Below are 11947 nucleotides of genomic sequence, written 5' to 3'. Positions count from 1 at the left end.
TTGAAAACATTCAGATCGTGCACTGGGTAGCGGTGAAATACGTTTTCTTAGGCGCTTCCCCCTCCTCCCAGTTGGTATTTTATTTTGCATCTTTGCAGAGATTTATTGGGCCAAAGTCATCCCAGGGGTACGCTCATTGGAGTGGCATGAACTCGGCTTCTTATGCAGTGATCTCTTCGGCAGGGCCCGATCCTGCACTCCTGGCGCACCCCCAACGCCCTCCAAGCCTGGGGTGCACAAGAGCGGCCCCTAGAGAGAGGGGAGCCAGCCTTTTAAGCGTCCTTCTTGCGCAACCCGCAGCAACAAGTCTCTCAGCCTGGCTTCGTCTTGTCTGGGTGGCTGGGGGAAGCCTCCAGCAGGTGATGAGGGGAAAGGGGGCGCGGGGCTCTACCGCCTCCTCCCCAGCTGCGGAAATACACGTCAGATGTTTCATCAGACAGCGCAGGCCACGTGCAGCTCTTCTCTCTAGCACTCCGAGAGGCGCCCGGGAGAGCCCCTGCCTGCTGCTGCCATGTGGCTGGGGGAGCAGGCGCAGGCACCGCTGGGCTGGCCTGCTTCTGCTACCCTAGGGCTGGAGGAGCAGCGGCGGGGGTGCACAGTGAGGGATTTCTCCAGCTGCTGCAGCGATCCCTTTCCTCACAGCTGTCCAAATGCACTTCAGGAAATCCACTCACACCTCCTAAAGAGAGGGTCTCCCTGGAAGGTCATGACACCAAACTTTGGCTCCCTGGTTAAGGCTAAGACCCGCGGCGGGGCTTGTCTACACTACAAAATTAAGTCAACTTTATCTAATTCGACTTGGAGCTGCTGAATTAGTTAAGGCGATTGTGCGTGGCTATACCCTGCTCATTGTCTTGATGGAGTGCGTCCTCACTAGCCGTGCCTGCATCGACGCACAAAGCAGTGCATGGCGTATAGCTATCCCAAAGTGCAACTTGCCGCCCTGTGTTTTGGGAAGTTTGTGCAATGCCTCATGGGCACTGTTCCCTCGAAGCTGTGCGCCTGTGCGCGCGCACACAGATCCGAATCCCCATGCACATGGCGAAACACCGCGTGCACAAAAATTTGCAGAGAAGCACAAAAATTTGCACAGAAGAAATTTTTTGTGCACACGGCATGTCAAAAATTAGAGGGAACATTGCTCATGGGACCAAAACATTGTTGCAGGGGAGAATGGGAACATTGCGTTGGCATCCCATGATGCATTTTGCACCCTCCCTCATATCAACGGCAAACAACCGAATGGTTTTTACTCCTTAAAGGCACCGCAAGTACGCCATAACCCCAGAAGCATGGAGTCTGCTCAGTTGTGCCCTCTTACTGTGAGCATCTTCCTCACTCCTCGCTCCTTCCTCAGCAGTATTTCCAGAGCTGAAGTACGGTCTGCTGCGCGGAATATAGGGATGTCCTGCAAGCAGCCCTGCTGCAAGCCATTGAAAAAAACAATTCCCAGTTGCTGCTGGCAGTCACAGGGCAGCTGCACTCTGTTGAGCGCCGTTTCTGGTCCCGTGAAACAAGCACTGACTGGTGGGATGGCATTATTTTGCAGGTATGGGATGATGAGCATGATGAGATGATGATGTGGCTGAAGAACTTTTGAATGTGGAAGGCCACCTTCCAGGAACGTTGTGCTGAGCTTTCCCCTGCCCTGCAGTTCAGCAGCACCAAAAGGAGAGCGGCTCTGACAGTGGAGAAGTGAGTGGCAATCGCTGTTTGGAAGCTTGCAATGCCAGACAGTTACCGGTCAGTGGGGAATCAATTTGGAATAGGTAAATCAACCATGGGAGCTGCTGTGCTCCAAGTGTGCAGGCAGGGCCTTCCCTACCCATACGCAAAGTACGCAGCTGTATACGGCACCAGGAAATTTGGGGCACCACATTTCCTGGTGCCCTGCACAGCTGCTTGCTGCTCCAGCCCCTGCCCTGCCTCTTCCCCATGGCCCCACCCCAGCCCCGCCTCTTCCAACTCCTCCTCTGCCCCTGCCCCACCCCCACTCCACCCCTTCCCAAAAGCCCCCACTCCTTCCCCACCCCATTCCCCTGAGGGCTGCAGCAGGGCCGGGCCTGCACTCACTGGCGGTGCAAAGTGCAGCAACCCAGACCCAGCCATGCAGCCGGTGAGTGCTGGGGGGCGGTTCTCCCCTGTTCCCCAAGCCAGCCCCGCCCCCTGCGTGGAGGCTTACCCCCGCCAGTGGGGGGCTGTGTAGGGCCCCAGAATAGCTAGGTATGGCCCTGCATGCAGGGCTATTAATTGACTTCTGCTACGAAGGGTAGTGAGTGAGTCTGGGAAATGTGCAGGACATAGTGGATGGTTTTGGCGCAATGGGGTTCCCTAATTGCGGTGGGGCAATAGATGGCACACATATCCCTATTTTGGCACCAGACCACCTTGCTAAAGAGTACATAAAGCGAAAGGGATACTTTTCAATGGTGTTGCAAGCGCTGGTGGATCAACATAGGATGGTCCAGAAAGGTTCATGACGCGCGCATCTTTAAGAACTCGGGTCTGTTCAAAAAGCTGCAATCTGGGACTTTCTTTCTAGACCACAAAATGAACATTGATGACATTAAGATGTCTATAGTTATCCTGGGAGACCCAGTCTAGCCCTTGCTCCCATGGCTCATACACTGGCTGTCTGGACCGCAGTAAGGAATGGTTCAACTGCAAGTGCAGAATGGTGACTGAATGTGCCTTTGGTCATGTAAAAGGGCATTCGAGAAATTTACTAACAAAGTTGAACCTTAATGAAGAGAACATCCCCATGGTTATAGCTGCTTGCTGTGTGCTCCATAATATCTGTGAAAAAAAGGGGGAAAATTTTCTGCAGGGGTGGGCAGTTGAGACAGATCGCATGGCAGCCATTTTTTAGCAGCCACACACCAGGGCAATAAGAAGAGCACAGCAAAAGGTGCTGTGTAGCTGCGATGCTTTGAAAAGCCGTTTCAGTAATGAGTCACAGTAATGTGAGCTGCTAGTCTGCATTGTGCTTTCCCAAACCTTCACCTGGCTTGTATCCCTGACCCTGTAAAGCCAACCGTCCGCCCAAGCCCACTGCTTCTACTCAATAAAGAACATTTATTTCTCGAATCCATTTACTTTATTTAAGAAACATAAGTAAAGAGGGAGAACAGAAAAAAAAAGGTAACCTTGGGGAAAAGGGGTTGTAAAGTTGGAATGGGAGAAACACTTTCAGCTGTGTAACATAACACCACATTCCAACCATCAAAGGTCTGTGAATGGGCACCTTCTGTTCCTTGAACCCGCCCCCTGAGTTAAGTGAAAGGGGTGATGGACTTTTTGCCCACGCCTCATGGAATGCGTGGGGGAGAGTGATTCTCTGCCAGGCGATGCTGGCTGGCTGTCCACCAGGGTCTGGTCTGCAGAGGGATTCTACCCTCTTGCTTCTGTTCCTGCAGTTCAACCAGATGCCTCACTATGTCTGCTTTGTCCCTCATAATCCAAAGCATCCCGTCCTGCACCACACGCTCTTGCTCATTTGAAGCTTTCCTGCTCTCTATGTCCATGTCTAACTTTTCGGAAAGTGAAATCCTCCACACTCTCAGCTCTGTGTCAGCTGTCCCGGAGGTGTTCATTATCTTGGTGAACATGCCCTCCCACATTCTCTTTCTTCTCCTTCTAATCAGCAAAAGTCTGCTTTCAGGTGTTGATGACAGACCGAAGGATACATTTCCAGCTGTCAGTCATGGGAAAAAATAAAGGGACCACTATACATGAATAAAATGTTTCCACAGCAAGGCCGTTTTCATAAAAAAAAATACCCTTATTACACTAGGTGCAAGCCATAACATAATCAGAATCCGTAACCATTCACTGTGCCATTTTGCTGCTCCAGCCATGATGAGTAGTCCCCCCCCCAGGTCATGGGTGACCACACTTTTAATAAAAAAATGAGGAGTACTTGTGGCACCTTAGAGACTAACAAATTTATTTGGGAATAAGCTTTCATGGGCTAAAATCCACTTCATCGGATGCATGCAGTGGAAAATACAGTAGGAAGATATATATACACACAGAGAACATGAAAAAATGGGTGTTGCCATGCCAACTGTAATGAGACCAATTAATTAAGGTGAGCTATTAGCAGCAGGAGAAAAAAAAACCTTTTGTAGTGATAATCAGGATGGCCCATTTCAAACAGTTGACAAGAAGGTGTGAGTAACAGTAGTGGGGAAAAAATTAGCATGGGGAAATAGTTTTACTTTGTGTAATGACCCATCCACTCCCAGTCTTTATTCAAGCCTAATTTAATGGTGTCCAGTTTGCAAATTAATTCCAATTCTGTAGTTTCTCGTTGGAGTAGGTTTTTGAAGTTTTTTTGTTGGAGAATTGCAACTTTTAGGTCTGAATTGAGTGACCAGGGAGGTTGAAGTGTTCTCCGACTGGTTTTTGAATGTTATAATTCTTGATGTCTGATTTGTGTCCATTTATTCTTTTGTTGGCAACGAGCTTTGTTGCAAGAATAGGTTCCTGGGTTAGTGTTTTTGTTGTGTGGTATGTGGTTGCTGGTGAGTATTTGCTTCAGTTGGGGGCTGAAGGTGACGGCTTGAACCTAAACTTAAACCTCTCCAGTGCATCATCAAGGATCTACAACCTATCTTGAAGGACGATCTCTCAGTCTCACAGATCTTGGGAGACAGGCCAGTCCTCGCTTACAGACAGCCCCCCAACCTGAAGCAAATACTCACCAGCAACCGCACACCACGCAACAAAGACACTAACCCAGGAACCTGTCCTTGCAACAAAGCCCGTTGCCAACTTTGTCCACATATCTATTCAAGGGACACCATCATAGGGCCTAATCACATCAGCCACACTATCAGAGGCTCGTTCACCTGCACATCTACCAATGTGATATATGCCATCATGTGCCAACAATGCTCCTCTGCCATGTACATTGGCCAAACCGGACAATCTCTATGCAAAAAAAAAATTAATTTTGGAATTAATTTGCAAACTGGACACCATTAAATTAGGCTTGAATAAAGACTGGGAGTAGATGGGTCATTACACAAAGTAAAAACTATTTCCCCATGCTAATTTTTTCCCCACTACTGTTACTCACACCTTCTTGTCAACTGTTTGAAATGGGCCATCCTGATTATCACCTCAAAAGTTTTTTTTTCTCCTGCTGATAATTGCCCACCTTAATTATTTGGTCTTATTACAGTTGGTATGGCAACACCCATTTTTTCATGTTCTCTGTGTGTATATATATCTTCCCACTGTATTTTCCACTGCATGCATCCGATGAAGTGGGTTTTAGCCCACAAAAGCTTATGTCCAAATAAATTTGTTAGTCTCGAAGATGCCACAAGTACTCCTCGGGTTTTTTTGCTGATACAGACTAAGACAGCTACCACTCTGAAACCTCGAACTTTTAATGAAGTTCATGACAGGCTCATGTCAGGAGCAGAGGTAGCTAGTCAAAAAATGGCCCCTCCCCCTAGCACTATGGGAAGCTGTTTACAAACGGGGCGGGCACGGCGGCGGGGAACCTTTTCACTCCCAGTTTGCGAAATCTCTCATGTGGGGCCCCAGTCATCTATCAGCCACTTTAAACTACTTGCTGACCCATGCTGACCATGGTAAAGGCACATTAGTAGCCACATGGTTTGGTGATCTGGAATGTGTGGGGGTGGGGTGTGTCTACTTGCCCCCTTTTTCTTTTTGGTAAGAGCACTTTTAATGAGAACTTCCCCTGTTTCCCCTAGGCGACCCTATGTGATATTAATCTCCTGAGTGTAACAGAGGTGGAAAGGAAGGAGATACTGCAAGTGTCTGGGTATGGACCCAGTCCTTATGCTGCTATGCTGTGTACCACAATGTTGCCAGCAGAATTAATTCAGGAATTGCGTGGGAAAGTGTCCTACTATGGTGGAAGAAATAAGACTGTCCTACCCCAATAGTTATATGTGGTGTAATCCTTTGGCTTTAGTATGAAGGTGCCGGATAACTTATTCCCCTTGCGCTACAGATGTAAGCACCTTTATGCGGATAGAGTTAAAGCAGTACAAAATTTGTGTGTAGGCAAGCCCTTAGAAAGTTCGAAACAAATTGGCCAAGCTGTTGTGGAGTTACAGGGTACTAGGGACAGTTAAGGGTCCTAGAGAGACAAGGGGTGTGTGTGTGTGGGAGGTAATATCTTTTATTAGACCAACCTCTCAGGAAAAGCTCTGTGTACCTAGAAAACTTCTCTCTCCACCAGCAGTTGGTCCAGTAAAAGATATTACCTCAACCACCTTGTCCCTCGAATATCAACTTCGCTACAACAACACCGTGTATATTTAAGTTTCTGACAGTTGCAAAAATAATCTTTATTTTTTTGGCCACTCCTAACTCATACGCCACTTGATTTTGGGAATTCAAACCTCTTTATGTACTGCAGTTAGCCTACTTAAAAACCAATCCATAGGCTACTTTGGAACAGTATTAATCTTAAAACAAAATCCAGCAGTTCATTACAAACTGATTGGTATATATGACTAGCTAAGGCCCCGATTCTGCAACTTGGTCTGCATGGGCAAACCGCTGAACCTGTCTGGAGCCCCATTGATTTTGTCAGATTGCAGTATTCAGGTGTAAGGGGAGCTTCAATCCTGAAAATGCTTATGCATTGGGGAAGTGCCTTTGAACTCACTGAATTCTATAGGTTTACTCGCGTGTAAAGTTGTTCATGGGTGTAAGTGTTTGCAGAATCAGGATCTGGGTTTACATTAGCAGCTTTGTGAAGGTATGGATCTGTACCAGCAACTATAAAGTGAGTTATTGTCAGCAATGGTCTTATGAATGATCCTGTAGATACTTACGCATGTGAGTAAAGTTAACCTGCATAAGTGTTCACAGGATTGGCTCCCAGTCTCCAGAGAACTAGCATGTGGGAAAGGATCTGAAGAAGTCTGGTTATGTATCAGAGAGTTGGTTCTTACAGGTATCTGGATATGCATAAGTAGATTTTACATCAGTATGCCAGATGTTCATGTTTAATTTCTCAAATGATCTTTGCTTTTACAATTTTTCCTACTGTGACACTCCCCCACACAGAAAAGTTGCTATTAATGAACTGTGCTGTTTCAGTGATTTCCTTAATATCAACAATATTGTGACTTTTAAAGCTTAATTGTTTAAAATCTAAAGCAAAATACAAATGCAAGTTATTTTGTTGTATCAGATTTGATTATATTGTTTATGAACTAATGTTCAGCTCTAGGCAATCCCTATTTAATTATTTTTTAGAAAAATGTTTACCATTTTTCCATTCTCTCCTTCCAGTAGGGTTGGCTGGAGTGATGGATTTTGTGGATGTTAAAAGGTGTGTGTCCCTCCTTTTTTCAGTACACATTTCTCATTGTAACTCTTGTCTTTTCATGGAAGGGGTAATTGACTGGTCCCAGGCCATATTTCATTAAAAAAATTAAAAAAATCTGTGGTTGTATTTTAAAGATGAATAGTATCACAAAAATGCACTTTCTGATATACAAAGCAACTTTGGGATATTTTGGGTAACGTAACAGTCACCCTCCTGTAGTATAACTGGATGCCAGTTCAAGTGCCAGGTAATTTTATAGAATAACTACCAGTCCTAACAAGTTGTTAGTGGCTAGTTCCCAGGAGACTTAGGATGTTTTAGTTATTCCTAGGGCACTGATCCTGCTGTCAGATTCATGTGGGCTGTCCCCATTGACCTCAGTGGGTGCTCTGAACCCATGCAGGAATCTAACTTTTGGATGGGGAGGTCTAAGATAGCTATTTCCTGCAGACATTTTATTGTCATTTGCAGATTCCCTTTTTGGTTTAAAACATGACTCTTCAGAAAGTTTGAATAGTTTTGCATTACTGTTTTCTTTAGGAAACATGCCTTTATTTCTCAAAAAGAAAAGGAGGACTTGTGAGCTACAGCTCACTTCAACGAAAGCTTATGCTCAAAAAATTTGTTAGTCTCTAAGTTGCCAAAAGTCTTCCTTTTCTTTTTGCGGATACAGACTAACATGGCTGCTACTCTGAAACCTGCCTTTATTTCTGTTAGCAAAAACATTCTCTGATGGGTTGGATCACAGAAACCCCCTGGGAGCTGCCACCTGATGCGCCAAGACTACTTCTGCTCCTGCTTTCCTGCCCTGCCACCTTAGGACTTCAGCACCCTGCCTGGTTTGAGCCAGACCCACTAGCCTGCTGCAAACCCAGACCCAGGTCTGAATCACGTCCCCTAACAGCTGTAGGCTTAACTGAAAGCAGCTTACAGAAGTGTTCCTGTCTTTAACACTCAGATGCCCAACTCCCAATGGGGTTCAAACCCTAAATAAATCCGTTTTACCCTGTATAAAGCTTATACAGGGTAAACTCATAAATTGTTCACCCTCTCTAACACTGATAGAGAGATATGCACAGCTGTTTGCCCCCACCAAGTATTAATACATACTCTGGGTTAATTAATAAGTAAAAAGTGATTTTATTAAATACACAAAGTAGGATTTAAGTGGTTCCAAGTAGTAACAGACAGAACAAAGTGAATGACCAAGCAAAATAAAATAAAACCCACAAGTCTATGTCTAATAAAGCTGAATACAGACAAAACCTCACCAGTTCCAGCAAGCTTCCTTTTACAGACTAATCTCCTTCTTGTCCGAGTCTAGCAATCACTCGGACCCCCTGTAGTTACTGTCCTTTGTTCCAGTTTCTTTCAGGTATCCTTGGGGGTGGAGAGGCTTTCTCCTTAGCCAGCTGAAGATAGAATGGAGGGATCTCCCATGGGCTTAAATAGATTTTCTCTTGTGAGTGGAGACCCCCTCCTCTCTTCTATGCAAAGTCCAGCTCCAAGATGAAGTTCTGGAGTCACCTGGGCAAGTCACATGTCCATGCATGACTCACAGTTTTTACAGGCAGAAGCCATTGCCCACATGGTATCTTGAATGTCTCCAGGAAGACTTCTTATATGAATTGGAGCATTCGAGGTGCATTGTTACTTAAGTGCTTCTTGATTGGGCACTTAATTTTGCGAAATCCTTTCCCCAGAAACTGACCAAATACTCTACTAAGGTTATTTAGAAGTCAAGCCAGTACACAGCCAATATTAATAACTTTGAATACAAAAATGATACATGCATAAAAATAGGATTAATAGGTTCAGTAGATCATAACCTTTACATAGATAAGTTACATGGCATATGTAGCATAGAACATATTCCAGTTATGTCATATATATTCATAAGCATATTTCCATAAAGCCTTATGGGGGCACGATCACACATGCACTTTTTATCTTTTAAGAGTGTTTCATGTTCTAAATAAAACGTGAAATGACTAAATAACAAGGTGAGCTTTTGCAAGTATTGTTGGGCCATTAGTCAAGAGTCTACCTTTTTTGGTTTTCTGAAGGGAGCAGGAGTTCACAGGATTATTATCAGTGATTTACAAAGCTAGAGAACACAAGATCAATGCTCCAAAGAGCTCACAGTCTAAACAGGAATAGACATGGGTGCAATTTCAAAGCCACAGAGATTTTCCTGTGGTGTAGTATCCATAAGAGGCCTTACCATAAAGGTCAGACTTGAGGAATGTAGAGAAGAAGCATTTGTCGCACCAGGAGAGAGAGGACAATTCCAAGCATAAGGCATGCTATGGAATAAGGTTTCTAACTGAGAAAGGAAGATGGATATTAAGGGGAGTCTAATGGAGGAGTGTGCAGGAGTTATGGATTCTGAGAATTTGTCAGTGTCTAAATGAATTTCAGTATACAGCTAAGTAACGTACAGTTTATAGCTTGAGCTGTACATTGTGATTCAGTCAGACACCTGAGATAAAAGTGAGATAGTGGAATTTACCGCTGCCTTTTCTCTGCACTGTTGCTCCATCTTGGATCTTAAATCAGGATGCTGACTACAAATGGCATGTCTCTGTGTATCTACCATAGAGCTGCACTTCTAGGAGAATTGGTCAGTGAGAGCATGAGCTGGAGCAGTGTCTAAAGCTGGCCTTGGAGATCAGCCAAAGTGTTAGACCTTCTCCTGGGGTGGAGGGTGTGTGTGTGGGGGGCAGGGCTGGATTTAATTTCTGCAAGACAGATCTGGGATGATGCAAATACAATCAATTGCAGTGAATGAAATAGGGTTCAACATTAGCTTTTAGGCTTAGTAAATTCAAGGCTGTCGTGAGGTTTTAAGAATTCTTTTAAAGAATTTTAAGTTTCTTGCTCCCACTTAACTTTGATATACTATTTTTGAGTCTTCGATATTCACAGGTTTTACGATTTGTGATCAGAAGGTGACTATAAACTATAGAAAATAAAATTAATGAAATGAAAGAAAGGGCAGAATTAATGATATTTAACATTACTCAAATGTCTTTTTTTCTGCTCGTTTTATATAAAGGTCAAATATTTGAAAAATGGTCTCAATGAGGAGTTATATTCTGGGTTTATAGAAATGCCCACTTTGTTGATAAAATATGAACTGTTCGAAAAATTTATAAGGGTCAGAAATCCTGCTGAACGTTTTAGTATTTAGAGCAGCAGGAAACCACTCTGTGATATTTTTAAAACAGGTATTTACTGAAGTAATAGGTTACTTTTTATGTGGAATAAGAAAAACTGGTGTAGCTATATTGGACTTGACATAAAAGAGAGGTATGTAATTTGAAAGCAAAACGGAGTGGAATGTACACATTGTACCTGGGGAGGTATTTCAAGAAAGACAACTCTTTGCGACCAAAACACAAAGCATCAGCCACGCTTGTTTGCATCTAGCAGTGTTTACTCCTTAGCTAATCAGCTATGTAATATATATTTGGAATCAATCCTGTCTGCTCAGGTAATTTAAGTTTCAAAATCCTGGTAACCTTTGTGGGATTCATAAAACTGATTACATGCAAACTGGACAGAAAACACGTTTCTGAGAACATTTTGGTTCAAATAAAAAAAAAAGTGGCAATGTTAGTGCCAACAATTTACTACAGCATATCTAAACCAGATGCCATTAAACCATAATTCCAAGCAATTTGCCAGAGTGATGCATTTACTTTAATCTTAAAGTTAAAGTTAAGATATGCATGGTTTTTATTACTTGTGGATACAAAAAAAAATGTGATATGATTACAACTAATAGGGGACAGATAATGATAAACAGGCACGATTTCAGTAACTACTGCTCTAGCTGAAAGAAAATGGGAAAATTTGCTGGCAATAAGATTAACAAAGAGTTTTCAAAATGTGGTTGTCCAGATTTGACATATCAAGCAATATAATTTTTATCCATTAAGAGAACTGGCAAAATACTTGCTTCCCCAACATTTGCAGTAATACAAAGTTCTTAGGAATGATTCCTCTGTTATTTCTTAAGGAGAGAGTGAGAAAAAGATTTGTAAGGTATGAAACATTATCCAGATTCCTAAATAATCATAAATAATATACACAAGGGAACCTGTTATAAGGATTGACTTGGGCAATTTCTGATCTGCCTGTTACTATCTAGATGAATCACTACATCCAGCTGCTTAAAAAGAGTGAACTTCTCATGTCAAGGGATGTGTGTAGAAGCAAAAATCTTCATCTTGAAAGGACAAAAAAAGATCTGTCAGGTGTTTTAATGCCACCACAGGTTAGTCAGGTTATAAGTGGCTCTAACTGGCTCTCCCACAAGCTGTAACATTCTTTACCAGCCGTTAAGAGGCCCTCAAAGGTAAAATAATTTCCTTTCACTTGGATACTGCCAACTGACAACTCCACTGATCAGTATTGTCCTGATGCAGAGAAGAAATGAATAATTAAATAAGCACTGCTCATGGCAGTCACTACAGCTGAATTTGTGTGTGTGTGTGTATCTGTGTCTGCAAGAAAAGTAGAGCTTGCAAAGGAGCCAGCGGTCTTAGACATTAGGATGCTGGGAAGCAGCATCTTTTAGCCAGAACTTGAGATACTTTCAGATGATGTTCAAAA

This window comes from Dermochelys coriacea, chromosome 8, assembly GCF_009764565.3.
Source record: "Dermochelys coriacea isolate rDerCor1 chromosome 8, rDerCor1.pri.v4, whole genome shotgun sequence".
NCBI classification, from domain to species: domain Eukaryota; kingdom Metazoa; phylum Chordata; order Testudines; family Dermochelyidae; genus Dermochelys; species Dermochelys coriacea.
This window is presented reverse-complemented; position numbering follows the sequence as displayed.